Consider the following 18,582-nt stretch of genomic DNA (forward strand, 5'->3'; position numbering starts at 1 on the left):
ACTGCATCCAGGAAGATGCTCGAGGAGATAAAGAGGCCCAAAGTAAAAGTAGTCAAATGGAAAATTGTGTTGCATTTATGTGCATATATGTGTGTGCGTGTACCCTTTTTACAAATTCCATCAGTAGGGATCTCATCTGACAGTTTTGCAGTATTGAACTTTATTTAAAGGACAGCAAACATTTCTTGGTGATTCTGATGGCCAGAAATTACAATAAACAAAATAACCATTGTTTAAAGCGCATTGTCCTGAATGAGGAAATGGAATGCACCAAAGTTGTGCGGCAAATTGTCACGGAGAGCAGTTGCAGCACTACCAAAGCACTAAAGCACATAAAAACAGTTATCCTGTTTGGATGTCAATTAGAGGAAGTATAAAGAATGTCTCACTATCATTAACGCTTATTTTAGCATACAGCCACAGTTCCAATAGTTGATGGCCAGTATCTCCTTCTTGGGGAATGCCAGCCAGAAGAACGCCACCACAGTGAAAAACAATAACTTTTTTTCTAATCATTTACATTTAGGCTTTCCAGTGGGATGAAAACAAACTGCTCATCTGGAGGGCTTCATGTGTACTTCCCTTAGAAAGTAAACTCCCAGAAAAAATGTCTGATGACATCCTGGAGGAGAAATGTTGGGGTCAGAATATCATTCAGTATATCATGCTGTACACACTGCATGTGCTAAGCAGCCACATGGACTGATCATATTGCCATGGGTGCATGGCACCAGCAGCACGTCCAATCTGATTCCACAGCTCACACACACATGCCGGTAGCTATCCTCTAAGGCGTGTCCATTCCATATCCATTTCCATAAGGTAAATGTTCAAGTAAGTGCCTTTTAGTCAGACATGTTGGTGCAGTGGAACATCCTGGAGAACATACTGTTGAGTTATATGGGGAAGCACCATAGGACCAGGTGGTAGAATATGCCTATGCAACTGCTACGAGTTGAGGCTGTTTTGTGGATATGTGTTTAACACCTTAACCGCAGCAGCAATTCCGCTGCGGTCAGGGCGTTCCATTGAGTGGGCAGGACTGTGTCAGCCAACGGACGTGCACAACACTACGGAGGTAGTGATCGCGATGGTCGTTGGCCGACGGGCGCAACGAAAGGGTTGATCCGAGCCCGCACCTCACCCAGGTAGTAATCCATGTTACCTGGGGACGTGACCCCACTCTCCTCTCCTAATTCCTCGAACTGGACCTTCTGTGCAGAACTCTCTCAATGGGCCTCAGCGGCTCGACCTCGCAGCTCAGCTCCTCCAGGGCTGCCGATCCGGGCCGCGACTGTTAGGAAGGTCTCAGGCGGCCGCAGGGCAACGTTCTTCACTAAAGCCTGTGGTGCACAACGACACGCACCCAGTGCATCTGAGGCTCACTTTACCTGCGATGTCTAAGTTGGCCAGGCGCTCTATACCTGTGCTTCCTGGGCACCACAACACGCACCATGCGCGTCCAAGTCCCACTTCTTTTTCCTGTGTCCAAGATCACAGGGCACATCTTCCGAGGGTCTCAAGCTGCCACAACACGCGCCCACCGCGTCGCTTGAAACTTCTTCGGAAACTTTTATGTTCCTGTATTTCCAAACAGGGAGCCAGCTCATCTCGGGCCCCTGTGGTAACAAGACACAGCACGAAGCACAGTCTCCATCAAGCAGGGGGACCCAGTGCCTTCAAGCACAGTCCCAACACCCTCTTCCTTGGTTAGAACAGCAAACTGCAGACCAGCCCCAGATCCCGAAGCAATGATTGGTCTTTCCCCAGCAGTCTCTTCAGTTGCTCCTTTCTTAGCAGAGGTGCCCCTTCCTGCACAAAAGGTGCAAGGATAGGAATGCACTCTAGAGTGCATTCCTATCCTTTCATCTTGCTGCCCTATACCAAATTCCCATAAATAAGGGCTTGCATTTTTTCTGCTTGGTGGGTTAACTTCTCTATAAAGTACACAGTTTCATTACTGTGTGGTTCTTCTGTAAACTCTGGTAACCTGGCATTCATGTCCCTTTCTGAGTCCACACTCCATCACATTAATGTACTTACATGATAGATCTTACAGCAGGGGAGCTGCGAGGATGAAAGGACGGTACCTTTAAGACTGAAACCATGGAGTTAGTTAAAAGCATTGCTTGTTGTCATGACAGCGGGATTTTGATGGAGAAATGTGCTTTTTGTTTTTTGTGTGGAAGGAGTTAATTCAAATATTGTGAAGCTTTACTGAAATAGTGTTTTAATAAAAAATAAAAAAAATAAAAAAAATGCATCCTCCTACTCCATAGCATGAGAACAAATGAAAATATCAACATTTTGGGCTTCAGAAGTGATCCTTGTCACCACCAGCATCCACTGAAGGGAGTGATATTACTAGCAGTGAATCCAGTGTAACAGTCAAGTAAATCCAAATTATGGAAAAGTTCCAGTGAATATTAAAAATGATTAATTTGCAGCGATGTATATAGTTTAAATATGTAACCTTTCAGTATAGCGAAGTTGAATCTGTGCAGTTGAAAAGATCTGCAATAATAGTATTCAATGTTTTTGATTGCTTAATTGCTTGTCTTTTTCTGGTCTCTGACAAATCTGCAAAATGATCATGGCATCCTATGGCACCCTAAAAACCTAATCGCCAATTTGCTAATTAAAGTACACCGTTTTTAGAAATCACATCAGTATTCAATAAATAATAGCATACATAGATTTATCGGATATTTTATTGTGGTATGTGTCTAAACTATATGCAATAAGAGCTACCTGGGTGGTTGCCCTTTTCAAGTCAACTAAAAGCCTAGCACCTCTTGCTAGTATATCCATTGGGCTGGTAAAAGACAAATAGCCAGTCATGATATTCAGGATGGGCCTGCTTCACAGATGTTTTTTGACATTTCTGGAGTAAATATCAAAACAGAGACTATTTCAGGATTTGGCAACCTGTAATTGCTTAAGGGAGAAAAATAAAAGGTATGGATAAAGGGAAAAGACACTGTGTTGGCTAATGCTTGATTGTCGCCCAAAATCTAATTGAGACTGTGATCTAGGAGTCGGACATTTTAGTCTACACAGAACAAAAACTAGAAGGAATTTTAGTCTGATTTCCTGCAGTCTATGTGAAGACCTGATGTTTGTAGGGAAAAAAGTTCTGTATACCCATAACGTGAAAAATTGAACTGATTTTTAGTTATATTAAGGTTCATTTAGTTCTCCCTGAATGCATGCATTATTACAGATGTACCTGTTTCCAGTTCAGATGCCTTTATGGAGAGGACACCTCAGAATAGGAGATGAAGGGATCCCTGGAAGATCAAGGCATAATATAGGAATTATTCCAGCCCACAGTGAAGACTGAGAGGGCTCTATATCATGGGATAGTTTCAATCTAGAAAATCTGGACGGATAGCGTTAAAAAGCAGGGATATATTCTGCGGCCTCGGAGCTCCCAAATGGGGTTAGGACTGTTTCACCAAATTGGTGATACATGTACATGTCACAGTGGAAAGCTGGTGGTTGAAAATGGACATAAAATATTTCAAAGATGGCACATTGGTCTTGTTTGATGAATGCAAAGGAAGATATCGGATTTAGGTAGGCAATTTTTCAGGATTTAGGATTGATGAGGGTGGATGACTATAGCAAGGGGAGGGACACACTTAAATCTGTTGAATACAGCATGCACAATTCCATATATCAGTGTCTACTATGAACTCTGTACTGAAAGAAATTGAAAAATAACCGAGTTCAAATGTAAATGGATCAACTATCTGGGGTGCAAGCTGAGGGATAAACAGTGTAGCGAGACATGCTATGCACTAATAATAATTCTACATTTAAATAAAGACAGTTATATCGTCTGCTTCACACATATGGTAATTCAGTCATTATGTAAATGATGAATAGGTATATGCCTGACCCACGTCCAAGATGCCATTCTGAATGGGCATACTATAAACATATTTCAAGGGAATAGCTGACAGATAAGAATTATTTTGAGTTATTGGAACCAAAGCAATAAAGTATATTTAAGGAATAGTAGGGAGAGAAAACATTTACATTATTTTACTATTTTCAGGGACTACTGAAAAATGGACAAATACGTGTTCAAATTCATAAATCTTACAAAGACTATAGCAAAGGTTTGTATGGCGATAGTGTAGAAATTGTCAGAAAGCATTCCTAGAAAGTTCATGTAAGAGCCTAATACTGAGATTCAATGAAACTGGATATAATGATAATGATAAAGCGAGAAGCACATTCAGGATATCTATTAAATGTACTGTTGCGTCCACACCTTTGTATGTAATGCTGAGCTATAATGGGATTTTCATACATGTTAGCTTAAAGAGGTTAAAAAGTACAAACCTTTTTCCTACCACTCCAAAATCACATTATGTTGACTTAGGAGGGGCTGGGGAAAGATAATTTTTATGCTGATAAGAAGGTGCTAGAAATCACTTTATAGAGTATCTCAGAAGGATGTACCTTAAATGTGCTACGAAACCTAGATGGCAGAGGTATTTGACATGTAGGGGGCAACACCAGAGCACTGCTACAAGCAATGTGGGAGGACCTATCATCCTTCCTGTGATTCTCCGGGATTCTACAAGCAAGATCTGGGTCTGTGCAACTCCCTTGACTTTTGACAATCATATGATGTATATAATTCAGCTTTATTTACATTTTCAACCAATGACTTTTGATGCACAACAAATTTTAAAAAAAAACAGAAAAGAAACAATAAAGAAAGTGTGCCAAAGTGCACGTTGCTAAAACCATTTCACAGAAAATGGAGGAGGGTTGTTGAGAGGATGGATGGGTTGGGAAGGGAGAAAAGCTGTGCACGGTGTGTATTAGAGTATCAGGGGAAATTTCAGTACCCAGAGCAATAATAGTGGATTGCTCAGGAAGTTGCAATTAGGGCCGGGATGTTGTGAGCCTGTTGACAGGTGACCTGCAATGTTAGTTGCTTTCCACAAAGTCACAAAGATTCTCCCAAAAAGGGCCTAACTGGTAGAATAATTGCTTCGTTTTCTTGTCCTATGACATAGACTATTGTGGGTTTAGTTAGTCTGAGCCCTGACTCTTTCACTAGGGGTAAATGTGTCCCCTTCCAAATGCGGTGGTAGGGTTTACAAAGAAGTACAAATTGCTCCAATAGGTAGCCACGGCATTTACAGTCTGGCAAATGTGATCCATAAATTAAAATGTGATCCATAAATTAAATATATGAACTTCGTGCTACTGCTTTGTATTCCTTATTATTAGTGACAATATACTTTTTCAGAAATATGTTGAAACTATATCGGAGAGATAGATATACATGCACATTATATCAAGGATGACATGCTAGTGCTTAGACAAACCAGATTTTTTCAATAAAAATGGCTTTTTCAGTGGAACGCTGATAGCTTGGCCAATTGGAAGAGTTAGGATGTCTCTGTTAATGCTTCTCTGCCTCCAATCGACACCGTCCTTAGCTAAGTAAAAATGGAAATCCGCGGCATATAAGAGATAGAGCCAGTGGGAATTAGTTTTCTGTGTGTGGGTGTGAAGCTTGAATAATGCCGACAAGAAGTGTGCATTAATTGACGTTCTGCCTTTCACTATCATGATGTGCCCTAACCATCAGCTGCGTTTCATAACTGTAGCATTGCCAATCGACCTCTGTTAAGACTCTGAAGAGGACAAACTAACTCCACCAGTCCATTTGTTAATTGTGGCACCTTTAATAAGTGTCAAAGGATGTTTACCTGCCTGTCCCCGAAGACAAACAAAGTTGCATTCTCGTCACTTAATCAGTCTAAGGACATGCAGAGGATCGTGCGTGATGGGTTGGTAGAAGGTTGATGGTGTTTATGAAAATGCAGATGTTGAGCAGAGGGAGCTGAAATCCTTAGAGCACCAGAGTGTCTGAACATCATTTGATGGTTACTGAGGGGCAGTTAAAGCTGCGTACAGGCAGAGAGTTTCTTTAGTAAATTGCTGGTTCATCAGGAGTGCCTGGGAGATTGTAGAGGCTGTCTCAGGACTTGAAGAGGATGGTGGAGGACAGAGGAGGATGTCTTAGGAAGAGAAGAAGGACGTGGATGGTGGTGGGAGACTTGTTTTTAGTTGGTTGAGGTCCAGCTTCATTTCTGCTGGGACTGTCTCTGAAGGTCTTTATGAATCGGATGTGGGTCTTTGAGGGCCATATGAGGGCTTGTGAAATCGGCAACTTAATGTGGGTATGTGCTACGGGTCCCAGGGAGCCAGCATGTGATCTGTTATGGCAAGCCGAGGGATGTTTTAGCACTTGCTGATGGCACCTATGTTTAGACTAAGGGATACTGAGGGGGTCAATAGAAAAAAAAGTATAATTAACTGTAGAGGCTTCAGGGAGGCTTTGAGGGATGGTAGAGGCGTGTTGGGAGATGAAGAAGTCCCATAAACAGGCCCTACTACACTGAGCAGGCATCTGCCCCACCCTCCCTCCAACAGAAACTGTTGGTGCTAGAGGACCTTGTAAGCAGATTCCTGCTCCTGCCTTCTCGTAGGCAAATACAGTCAGGGACATACATACCAATGTTACTACATTCTTGCCTGCATGCAGCGTTATGAGCAGGAGGTCCCCTTGGAATAGGATCTGCCCTTAGCCTTTGCTTTTTGTTGCCCGTGCTATGCCTGTTCGGTCTTTGTAATAAGCTTTTATTGATGTAACTCCGGTACATCTGGGGATAGATGTTTGGGCTGCTGTTACCCCAGTTGCACCTGTTCTTTGAGAGAAAACATGCATTGGTTCTTGCCTATCCTCCATCCGGCTGTTGTGTGATAGGGAAGACTGTGCTATTCTTACTCTGTGTGAGGGACACTTGTGGGACTGCTCCTGCCTGTGCTGTAGCATTTAGTGGTTGGAGAGTAAGGTTAGGAAGGCACCAGTAAATATTGTGTGTGCTCGTCAACTTTTAATTACAGTTTGTACCGAACAGTATGTTATGCACATCATTAAAGACTGTAGCAGTTACATCACTACACAGGGCTGGGGGCTGACCAAACTCAGGGTTTCCTGTTGGAAACACCACTTGTGAGGTGGAGCCCCCCTTACATGCCAAGGTACTTGTGTAATCTGCCCTCTAATGCACATTAGGTCACAGTCACATGCTGCTTTAGCCCATCTAGCACTACCAACTGAGCTAGTAAGTGCCAGGCACGAAAAACGTGCTACTTTGTTGAAGGGCTAACAATTGTTGCCACCTTCTTTGTGATTCATTTGCAAATTGTTGAGAAAGGGAATACTGCCACGCAGCTAGAACGTCGACCTGCATTGTAAAACCATAGGCGTAGCTAAACTCATCGCTGCATGCCTAAATATGTGATGTTTCTACTATCTAATAAATTGAAGAGGGCTGACCTCATCCCGTACGCAGTCATGGCCGGCATATCTGTTCCTCTAATATGCCATTGAAAGCTAACTATCTTGGCGCGCCAAAGCCTAGCCTTGAACATAGTTCACCTCAACGAATGCCAGGATTCATTCTGGGAATACTCCATGCGTAAAAGGAAGTCACGTGCGAAAATGTACAATGAATATAAGGGGTTATTTCTCAAGACACAAGTATCTTCTAAAAATCATATACCATTCAAATTTTTGTTGACAGAGGGAATTAGTTCAGCTTTCAAAGAGATCACACAAAGAGGAAAGAGTTATGATAGTTCTGCACATGACACTTTTTGTAAAACTTTAAAGACAGCTAACTACATTTGCTACCACCAAACCACATAAGATGAACACTCGCTCCTCCCCCACCACCCCCTCCCCTTTCAAGCCCAGGCACAAAGAGTCATTATGGACAGATCGTACTTTTTCTTCATGAGTATATGGTAAAGTTCTTGAAACCCAGCTGTACTATTTGTCGTCAGTCAGACACATTGATTTATATTTGTGCTTCACTTTTTAAAGAAGAAAATGTGAGAGCGCCATGCAGGTAAATTGAACTACATCAGTAACAAAGTAAAATACAGCGTTTGGCTTGGTTTCAAACAACCTGAAAAAAAATCACACTGCATCATTATCTCGGTAGATTTATCGGCGAGACTGCCACCGCCGCCTCGGTGTCTTCAATCACTCGTGTCCACCCCCTCCTGCCAGGCTTTTAAGTGCACCCTTCCTTGGCGTCCCCCACAGCCACAAGAAACGTGCACTCGCCTGTCGGGGCTCCTGCAAATGTACGGACACGCGGTGCCCGAGAGTGGGCACCGAGCCACCCCTGCCTACGCCACTGGACGGCGGCAGAAACCCCGCGGTGCATACATACAAAACAAGTTGAAGCAACGTTTTACTTTGCTCCTGAGTGATGATGTGTCCACGGTTGTACCCCCGAGACACCTCCCCACGTTGACGTGCATAAAGGACTCGTGGTCCTCAACTGACTCCTGCTTTGCAAACACTGAGAGTAGGCTGACGCAGGGGGGGTGGGGGCGACACTCAGGGTCAGGGTCTGGGTAAGGGGACAGTGGACAGACCTTCTTCTTTACCTTCCCAACCCGACTAAAGCGCAAAACGCCTCATGAAGGATAAAGTCATGAAATGACGTCTTAAGCCCAGTGTCCAGTCGAGGAAAGTTGACAATCTGCCAGTGTTACCCCACTGGAGAAGAACCCGTTGCAATCTCCTGTGCGCCTGGCACCTGTGAGCGCCCGCGAGGAGCTCCACTCCACAGCGCGCGCTCCGTTCACCGCAGCTCGCGGACGCCTGTGCGCGTCACAATGGGACAGTTCGACTTCCTCGCTGCATCAGCCGCGGAGAACGTTCCTGTCTGAGGCAAGGAAACCTCCGCGCGCTGGGAGCTAGGGGGGCCAGGGCTGGCTGCGCAGGTGTCTAGGGCCGGCTGAAGAGGGCGCCCTCTGGCGGACGACGGAGAGAAGGCGCCCTTCGCCCACCTTTGAAGCCGGTGGGCTGGAGACATGCCCCTGTGCGGGTGCCGCCTGCTGGGGGCGCTATTGGTCTCATGGATCTGCCTGAAGGGGTCGTCCCAGCAGCCCCCCGACGCAGACTTCGATACCGATGCCCTTCAGGGACCAGAGGTCGAACCATGCGGCCGTATAACCAACTGCGCAGTCATGTTCGTGAGGAAATTCAGAACGTACCTCTTCAACCTAGCAGGCAACGGTGAGCCTGAGCCGGCTCAGTCCTCGCCGAGAACGGTGTCCCTGGCGGAGGTAACTTCTTCTGGAGAGGTCCTGTCATCAGAGGCAACGACTGGGAGCAGCAACACGACTTGTGAGAGTGTGGCGTGTCTGGGGACGGAGGAAGCGCCTCTCCTACGAGGAGAGAGTGGAGTCTCTCAGGAGCAGCGCCGAGCGCCCTCCAGAAGACACAGCAGGACCCCCGCCCTCCCCGGGGCCGCGCCGTCTCCCTCAGCAGCATCCCTCGGGGGAGGCAAAGCATTCAGAGCAGCAGAGCAGCCTGGCACCGCTGCCTCCGAGTACAACAGCACCCTGAACGCCACAGCTCGGCACAGCGCCGGCGGCGCAGCGCTGGGCCAGGACTCCATCGGGCTGGTCGCCATGGCGCTGTTCTTCGCCCTCCTGGCCCTCATCTGTATGTTTCTAAGTCGGAGGGTGCTCGTCGTGTACACCAACAAAATGTCAGTGTAGCCCCACAAGTCTGTGATAGAGAAAAACACGCGCCTTTGGAAAGGATAACACTTTCCCTTTCAGTGTTTTTAATGTGAGATTCTTTTATTAAAAAAATACGTATATACTTTCAGTAATGTCCATAATTACAGAAATTTAATAAACATTTATTTTTTGGGCACAGTTACGTATATACTCGTCTTCATTTTAATTTGCGGTGGAAGACACCTGCATTAGAGTTAGAAATGCACGTCATTTCAAATAGAAGTCCTCTTACCAGATTTTCAGGAAGAACTGTCTTTTCCTCTGCAGTTCTCGGTACTAGAGGACGCTGCTGTTGAAAGTAATACACGGGTGGGCTGGGCAGCACAAGCCATCTGGGAGGCCACGCTAAGACAAAAGTGTACATGCACTAGGGTCCAATGGCTGCCCGGTGAGCATCATCTGTTCCTCGAGTGTGAAATGAGGACGGGGTTGAGCCCACCTGTCCACTCTCCATGCACTCAGTAGATGGGTTGTTTTCTCGGCGCCTCTGGAACTGTGCGCTTCTAGCAGCGTTCTGGAGCTGTGCACTTCTGGGTGCAGTCACTGTATTTACAATCCTTTGAAATACTACGGAAAGGTACAGCTCTTGCAGCGCCCCATAACTTTGAATGTGTAGCAGCGCCCCGAACCTGTGCTGAGACACCATTAAGTATTCCAAGGCATTCAGTTTGCAGCACCCGGGAGCTGTGCACATCTAGAAGTTATCTGGAGCTGTGTAGCCCCTGAAGCCTTGCAGTACTCCGGAGCTCGTCCGTCGCATGAAACTCTTGCAGCACTTCGAAGGTGTGCGCCTCTTGCATCCCTCCAGATCTGCTTCCCTCAGGCAGAGCTCTGGTGCTGTACACCTATCGCAGCCATGCATGAGGCGCACTACGGGGCTGTACACAATGTGAAGATGCGCAGCAGCACTCTAGAGCTAACGAGGAGGGCACCGACAGAGCGGTGCAATTTATGGAGCAGTGGACCTCTCCAAGCTCCCCGGAGCTGTGCGCATCTCCCAGGGCGCAGTGCTGCACATCTCACTGCACACAGCTGTGAACAATGAAGCCATTCGATTACCAAAAGCTTTACTTTGAAAACTGCACGTGAACGCACGCATATCTGAAAGCGTCCAAACCATTGCCTTTGACGTTACGAATGTCTGTTATTTCCACAGCGCGCACGAGGAGGTGCGTTACTCACTGTGAAATTCTCACTCATGCACCACTCGTGTTACTCACGCGCTTTGACAGGCGGGCACGTGTAAAACGGATCGTGCCTCCTGTATCCACCTGCCAAATACAAATGCAACCTCTCGTTATCAGCACTCCAGCTAAATTGAAACTTCTGGATTGTAATTTACATATTCCGCAAAGCTCACCTTTGTTCTATGTGTTCAACTTGCACACCACAAGAGCATGTAGAAAGTGTGGGCTAACCACTTCCGGTTACAGTGCTAATAGTGAGGCTGTTTATTTAGGTGCTAAACACACTACATATCCCAGGAGGGCTGTTTGAAACAGGTGCTATGATTCAGCAGTAGGTTCATCTCATTAACCATTAATACGTTCATCCTGTTTCCACAAACGTCACCAACAACACTAACAACAAAATTAACACTAACACACTAACAGCACTGCTACCATTAATAATACACCACCAACACTGCCACATCAGCTGCACCTAAAATACTAACACCATCGGCATAGATACTGTAAGCAACACTACCACCAACAGCTCTACAGCCACCAATTGCACCACCAGCACTCCCACCAGTAACGACACCTCTTACAAAAGCAGTACTACCACGCCACTTACAACAGCTATACTACCAATTACACCTTCACCAGAGATAACATCATCAAGAACACCAGGTGCCATCAAAACTGCCTTTACCAATAACCAGTTCTCAAACGACACTATAACCACCAGCACTAGCATCAAAAATACCACCATACCCACCATAACCTATTCCAACAACAGGATTGCTACCAATATGTTATATCTAAGGTTTTTAACCTTACATCGTCGATGTCATTGGAGTGTTTGGTATTCTGTGAGTGGACTGTAAGTTGGATCCTGGGCTGAGCAGCAGAGAGGATGCTCCTGGTGGGGCTTTAATTACATATATACTGGAAAACCTATCTAACCATCTAAGAAGAATAAACCTATCATCTGTAACCTATCTAAGTCTTCTGGAATTCCTTACCAGGATGTAACACAATACCACCAGAATTCCACCACCTCGAACATCCACAGCACCAATCCCGCCATAAACACTACCATCAAGCACCACGATCTACAATCCTTGCACGGCCAACACAACCACCCCACCCAAATTATACCCGCCCTCTTCCATTGCTGGCATATCCAACAAGTGGGCCACCTTATTTTTCACGCTGGAACACTATCCACCCTAAAAATGCTAAAAAGATACGGAGAGATTCTGTATTCCCTGACATTGGCAGCCGGTAAAAAAATACAGTACACGTCTATGGTGCATGTGGGGTAGGGTGCAGACAATTACACATCCCTTTGCGCCTTACACGCGTCTTGAATATAGCAGCACTTCACCCATTTCCTGTTTCTATCCCAGGCTCCCGAAAGGAGTGGATATTGATGTCGGTTCTCTTGCAGGGGAGCGCACAAAAACTCTGTTTCTGCAACCTATCAGCACACTCCCAACACCCCATAAAACACCCTCATTTGGATAATTCCCGCGATATGGGCACAGCGCTCCTTCATTGCACACTGAAACCCCCAAATTAATGTTTGCAGCAAAAAGAACAGGGCAGACTTACCGTGATTCTTCCACACAAACTGCCATGAGCGTTCAAACCTCGTGGTATAAAAGCCAAAAAATGTAGTCCACTCTTGTTACCGCTCTACTAAATTACCGCGCTTGATGCCAGCGTAAATACCACATTCGACACCGCTTAGTTCTGCACCTCAGAATTGCCACGTTAGTGCCCACGTCGGATTAAGACACGGAGGTGAGTGGGTCCTGACTGCAGCAAGACAAGTTAACGGCATCCCTCTGCCCTTGGAGCCCGTACCTGCACACTCCGTGGGGCACGTGCGACCCCTCCTGTCCTGTCCCTCGCCTGCTGCTGTCCAGGCTGCTGGAGTCCGAGCTGCTGGTGACGATCCCTGTCGCCCTGGCACGGGAAAAGTCGCTCTCCCTCTCGCCTAACGTGCCTTTGTTTCCTCCCGTGTCATGTGCAGAGCAGATCCCTCCGGCACATTAGCATGTGGGACGTGGTGCCAGCTAACACGCCCTGTGACCTCCTGAAGGTCTTTCAGTGCAGCGTGCAGGCGCCTTCTAGTGCACGTTGGCTTTGAGACATAATTGATATTGACCCTCTCTTGTCATTACAAGAGGGGCTTGACAATGCAAACAGCAGAGCAGCAAGACTTAACCGACCGTACATCATCCCATCCCTCAAACAGGTGAGCCTCCGCTGCACTACACCATCATATTTTCATCACGAAGAGATCCCACCCCCGTCCCAGGAGCAGCGGTGCTTTGAGATATGTGTACCCTTAGCACTACTCGCAGCGAGACACCCCTGTAAGTGTGACGCTGAAGTAAAGTGGCGAAGCCCCGACCTTGTTGCACCGCAGAGGCTCACCCTGGTGCAGCTGCTAGCCGGCACTGTCGCTCCCCAGCGCGGCACATTTTTGTTGACTCGGCGTTTATTCTTGGCTGAGCCTGTGTGATTATCCACTTTGGCTGGGATGACGGCGGGGCGAGCTGTGAAGTGCAGACTGCCCTTCCAGCAGGGAGAGCTCACTTCTGAAGTCAGTCTTCCACGTGGTGGGGAGCTGGTGCCAGGGAGAGAGCCGGCGGCACCCCTGTGGTCCGATGAACTTGAGTACGTGCTCCAAACCCAAGGGGTACCCACCTTAGCCGAATCTGCCCTCCTCTGAACCTCTTCTGGCAGCCGCGGGATTCTCCGGAAAAGACTGCGCTGACCCAGGTTCTGAAACGCGTCGGCTGCCCACACGTGCAGGCGCCGAACCCGCGGCCGTGCGTGAGCAGGCTGTAGCGCATGGGAGGTGTGGGGTCGACAGGTCTCACACACGCCCATGCCACCACAAAGCCAGTCCGGCCCTGCATATAGCAATGTGAGAAGGACGTCTGTATCCGTCAGTATGTGCTCACTAGTCACTATAGTCCTCCCCCGTAGGTGGGGCACGCAGCCATGCCTGCCGCCCCTGCAGTCAAGGCTAGGGTTCAAGAGAAGGCAGAAGACACGTTCTTACAGCCGGCTACACTGGTCTCACCTCCCCCTCCCAATAAACGGTAAACTGCAAGCTCTCCAGTTTCTGCTTATTTTATAACACAACCTGCGTTAACAGCAACGATGGCTTCCCAGCAGGTCGTCTTTTGTCACCTCCTCACATTTTGCCACCGCAGCTCCTTCCCAAGTCTTTTCACGTTTCACCTTCCTGCCATTTTCCTCTTTAATACTTCTATAAATATCTAGCGCGTCCTGCCCTCGATGCGGGATCTGGTGGCAATGAAGTAAGTTGTGAATGTGGCTGCACTGCGCGCCGGATGTGCTGTCAGCCTCGCACCACGCTGCGCGCGAGCAGGGAGGAGAGGGTACCCAGAATCACAGAGCCACAGACATCCTCTGCCGGCGACCAGTTGCAGGGGAGCACTCCTTACCTCTGTGCCTCTTGCCGAGACCTTCCGTATGCATAAAATCCAGTGAGGGCTGCGACCAGCAGTGACCGGCACCTCCCCAGCTCCAGTGGCTGTGCGCGCCTGCGACCAGCAGCAGGGTCCCTGGAGCTCTGGCGCTCTCCCACCTTTCAGCCACTTCCACTGAGGCGCCTGCATGGAGCACGGGCACTTTTGTACCTCCCGCAGACCACCACTGACTGCTGAAAAAAACAGACAAAACCCCCAAAAAGGACGACGTCCCCCTTTGACGGGATCTGCAGATGGAATCGGTCCTTTGGATGAGAGAAAGATTCAGGAATGGGGCTTTGAAGGGGGCGGGGCCGGATCCAACCCACCTCGCGGTGCCGGATTTGCATTTGAAAGCCAGCTAGAGATTGAGGAGCGAGTTTAACGTTTTTTTCCTCCTTGTCGTATAAGTCGTGATCAATTGAGCTCCCGAGGCATGAAGCAAAGTCATAAAACTAATCAGAACTTACAGTTTGCTCGCTTTATAGTTTTGCCCTTTCAGTCTCCTCCGCCTGCCCCAGATCTGCCTTGCTGGCTGAAGATGTCCCCGCTGAGCCGGGAGCAGGGGTCCCCTCTGCACTAGGTTCCTTGGGCAGGCCGGGTCATTGCCTGCTGGGCGTCTATGGGAGAGGCGACGCGCCAACGCGAGACCTGCCTATTTTCCTGAAGCGTTTCCGAGAAAGAAAGCATGTTTTATTTTGAGGTAAATTGGACTCCCATGGGCAGCGTAATTGCACCTGTTCGGCGGTGACCTGGATGTGCTGAAAAGCCCGGGCTGAGTCCGTCATGGGCGAGCACAGGCTGGGAGCAGGTGGCTTTCCCGGTCCGGCCGCACCACGCACTGCAGATTACTAATCCTTCGGGGTGCGCGCACAGGGGCTAATAGGCACACAGGGACAGTGAACGTCCAAGGAGGAGGTTGTTTCCCGAGAAAGTAGCCAAGTGAAACCCAACAGTAACGGGGTCTTCCCCCAAAAAATCACTTCATAGCTTCGTTGGCTTGTTTTTCGGAAGGGGAAAGGAGTAGGACACGTGCTCCTCTGTCTAAACTGGAATGCTTATTTTTCACTGCGTGAAGCTGTATGAACACTCAGTGCCGCCAAGCAGTGTCACCTCACTATGCAGCGACCTGTTAGCCATAAATATTTGCGACGGAACGAAAAGCCTTATTCTAAAATACGCATTTACTCTGCCTAGGTGACATAATTTACCCTCATATTTGAGGAGAAATATTGGTACCATGTCCCCCAATTACTCCACTCCCACTAGAGATGGGGGGTTGCATAGTAGGCAATCAGGTTTTGTTGAGCTGCATTTGTACACAAAAGAAGGTTGCTAAATTGTGGCACTCTGGACAAGGAGGACAACAGCAGAGGCCATCTTGGCAAGGGATGTATGTCCTGTTGTCACTAGCGCCCATACCGACAGCCAGAGGTGCAACTAGAGGCACATTTCGGGTGTGTGTGTGGGGGGGGGGGGGGGTGGTGGGGTCTAAGAAAAAAAAAATTGGTGGGGGCTAAAACTTTAAGCAATAGGCAGAGTAGAGATGCAGGGGCTCTTGGAAGGGGTGAAACAACATCAAAGCCTCATTAACATGCACATGGTCTTTTAAAGACCTGTGAAGTTCTGGGGTGCGGCTCTGTGTGTGCCCGGAAGCCGTCTGAGCCCAGGCTGCTACACACGACGGGGGGGGGGGGGGGAGGGGTGTGAAGCCCTTTGATCCCAATGGGTGTTGTTGCGCGCCTGCCGACAGCCCTCCCATCCACCCAAAGGATCCCTGCTTGAGGACTGAGGCAGGACCACATTTTTATTTTTGAAATGAGCATTAAGCCTTTTACGAAAGGATTCACGCCTAGCGATTGTGAATCTATTGGATTCCTAAGGAGGCAATCCTTTTTGGAGAGAAACTTTGGAAAGGGGAAGATCGGGGTGTTTCTCTCACTCCCATGAGGCGCCCTGAGGGTGGCTTGGACACCAAGTATCCATTTTTGTGGGACATTGTTAGATTTGAGGGTCTCTAGTTGGCAGAGGTAGGTACCAGTGACAAATAGGGACCCCTGCTTCTAGTCAGGGTAAGGGGGTACACTCCTAAAATAACCCCTGCTCACCCCCTTGGTAGCTTGGCACAAGCAGACAGGCTTATCTCAGAGGCAGTGTGTAAAGCATTTGTGAACACATACAGTAACCAAGTGACAACACCACAGATGGACACCACACAAGTTGTAGTATGAAAATAAGTATTTTTATTGAGACTTAACACAAGACTACAGACGACAAAAATTCACAATACTGTACTTTAGAATGGTAGAATTAGCATAGTTCTCTTTAGATGTAAAATGAGACACTTTAAGTTCAATGTACCTTTTGATGCGTAACGCTATACAATGAAAGTCTTGCAGGGAAGGTGATGCGTTGGTTCATCCCACGCAAGAACAGCGATGTGTCAGATCCCTACTGCTGTGTAGGGGATGCGTCGCTTCTTTTCAGTGTGGGGAGGTGATGCGCCGGTTTCTTACTGCGCTTCCGTGGCGATGCGACCAGCAGCGCCGTGATGCGATGAAGATCCGGTGCAATGAAACAAAATGGCATCTTCTTGATGCGACAATGATGCGTGCATGCCCTACGGCCGTGCCGTGACTCAACAAATCTTCTGAGCTGCGACAGGCCCTGCGACACGCTTCTCCGGTGATGCAACAGAGTCTGCTGCGATGGCGACACTCTTCTCCGGTTGGTGAAGTCTGTTGTCCCTGAGACTGCAGCAGGAGGCAAGCTCTATCTGAATACCTTGGAGATCCTTTACAAGTTGATTTGAAAGTAGCACATACTCCTTTCTTTGGCAGTCAGGGAACCACTGCAGGCCGATCCCCCAAATAGCACTGAGCTTAGGGATAGTCTTCTCCTCAGTTTCTCTGGTTCCTTTCCTCAGCAAAGGTTCTTCTTGTTTCCCAAAAGTGATCTAAATTTCTAGGTGTCTGGGTCCCCATATTTATACTAGCAAAATCCTTTGTCTCTGGAGGCAGAGGGTGTCTGTGCCTAGTCCAAACCAGTTCTGTGCAGTCCTGGATAACTTTGTTGACAAGACTCCTTCTTTCCTTTGACAGTGTGGGCCAGATGCACCACAGGAGGTGGACCCAGCATTGTGGAGGGAAGGCACAGCCCTATTCAGGTCCCAGGTGCAACTCCACCCACCCATCTAGAGGCAGATCTCTGTACTCAGCACTGAGCTGACTCACCCTGTCTCATGGAAAGCCCCAGCCCCTGTCACTCAAAATCCAGACAAGGAATACACAACCTAGCAGAGGCAGGCTTGGATGGTTAGACAAGAAAATACCTACTTTCTAAAAGTGGTATTTTCAAACACAGAATGTTAAAACCAACTTTATTAAAGGATGTATTTTATCATTCTTAGTTCATGCATACTAAACTTGAATTTCCTCCTGGTTCCCTGAGTCAGTTAGGATTATAAGATGTTATAATCAAACTTCCCATTCTGGCCTAAGGGTAACAGGTAGCCTTGCAATAGTGAAAAAGGAAAATGGCTGTAATTCACTATTAGGATATGCCGCACACATCAGGGCTTGTCCTACCTGATACTAACAATGCACCATGCCCTTGGGCCTACCATAGGGGTGTCTAATATGAAGAAAAGGGAAGGTTTAGGGACTTGCAAGTGGGTGCACTTGCCCAGTCAGTATGGCAGTACCAGACTGCACACAGGCTCTGCAATGGCAGGCCTTAGACCCACTTTTACAGGCTGCTTCTGTGGGTGGCACAACCAGTGCTGCAAGCCCACCAGCATCATTTGGTTTAGAAGCCCTGGGAAAACTCAGTGCACTGTACTAGGGTCTGACAAGTAAACCAAACCAGCCAACCATGGAGTCACTAATCCATATATCAATTTAAAATAGGGAGAGCATATGCACTTTAGCAATGATCAGCAGTGGTAAAGAGCCCAGAGTAATAACACAGCCAACAACAGGTCAGAAAAAATACAGAAGAAAGGAAAAAAGTTCAGGGATGACCCTGCAAAAAGGGCCAAGTCCAACATGCCACATCTCTGGGTGTATGTACTCCTCCCTCAGCACTAGATAACTCAATTTTGCTGCCACGATCTGAGCTGGATTCTACCTCCAACTCAGCAAAGCTCACTTCCTGAGCTACACACATTTCTTTTTTCTGGGCTAAGACACTCATGGCCTCAAGCCTCTCGAGCTCCAAATCAAGCTCCCTCATTCTCAACTCATGCTCAAACTGCA

At 47.7% G+C, this 18,582-nt stretch overlaps 1 protein-coding gene across 6 annotated transcripts in view; it reads right to left on the reverse strand.

Moving 5' to 3' along the window:
* Nucleotides 1-14,572, reverse strand: part of LOC147723944 (cadherin-7) — a 329,109-nt gene extending 314,537 nt beyond the window's left edge. The window contains exon 1 of one of the 6 annotated variants that reach the window (XM_086965552.1): nucleotides 14,303-14,572. The gene's annotated coding sequence lies outside the window, so the exon portion shown is untranslated. Of the gene's footprint in view, nucleotides 1-8,502; nucleotides 8,566-12,428; nucleotides 12,963-13,259; nucleotides 13,351-13,532; nucleotides 13,621-14,302 lie in introns of those variants that run through there. The other 5 variants (XM_086965556.1, XM_086965557.1, XM_086965554.1 and 2 more) reach the window with 5 other exon arrangements.
* Between the last annotated feature and the right edge of the window lie 4,010 nt (nucleotides 14,573-18,582).

Source organism: Lissotriton vulgaris, chromosome 4_1 (assembly GCF_964263255.1).
Source record: "Lissotriton vulgaris chromosome 4_1, aLisVul1.2, whole genome shotgun sequence".
Classification (NCBI taxonomy): domain Eukaryota; kingdom Metazoa; phylum Chordata; class Amphibia; order Caudata; family Salamandridae; genus Lissotriton; species Lissotriton vulgaris.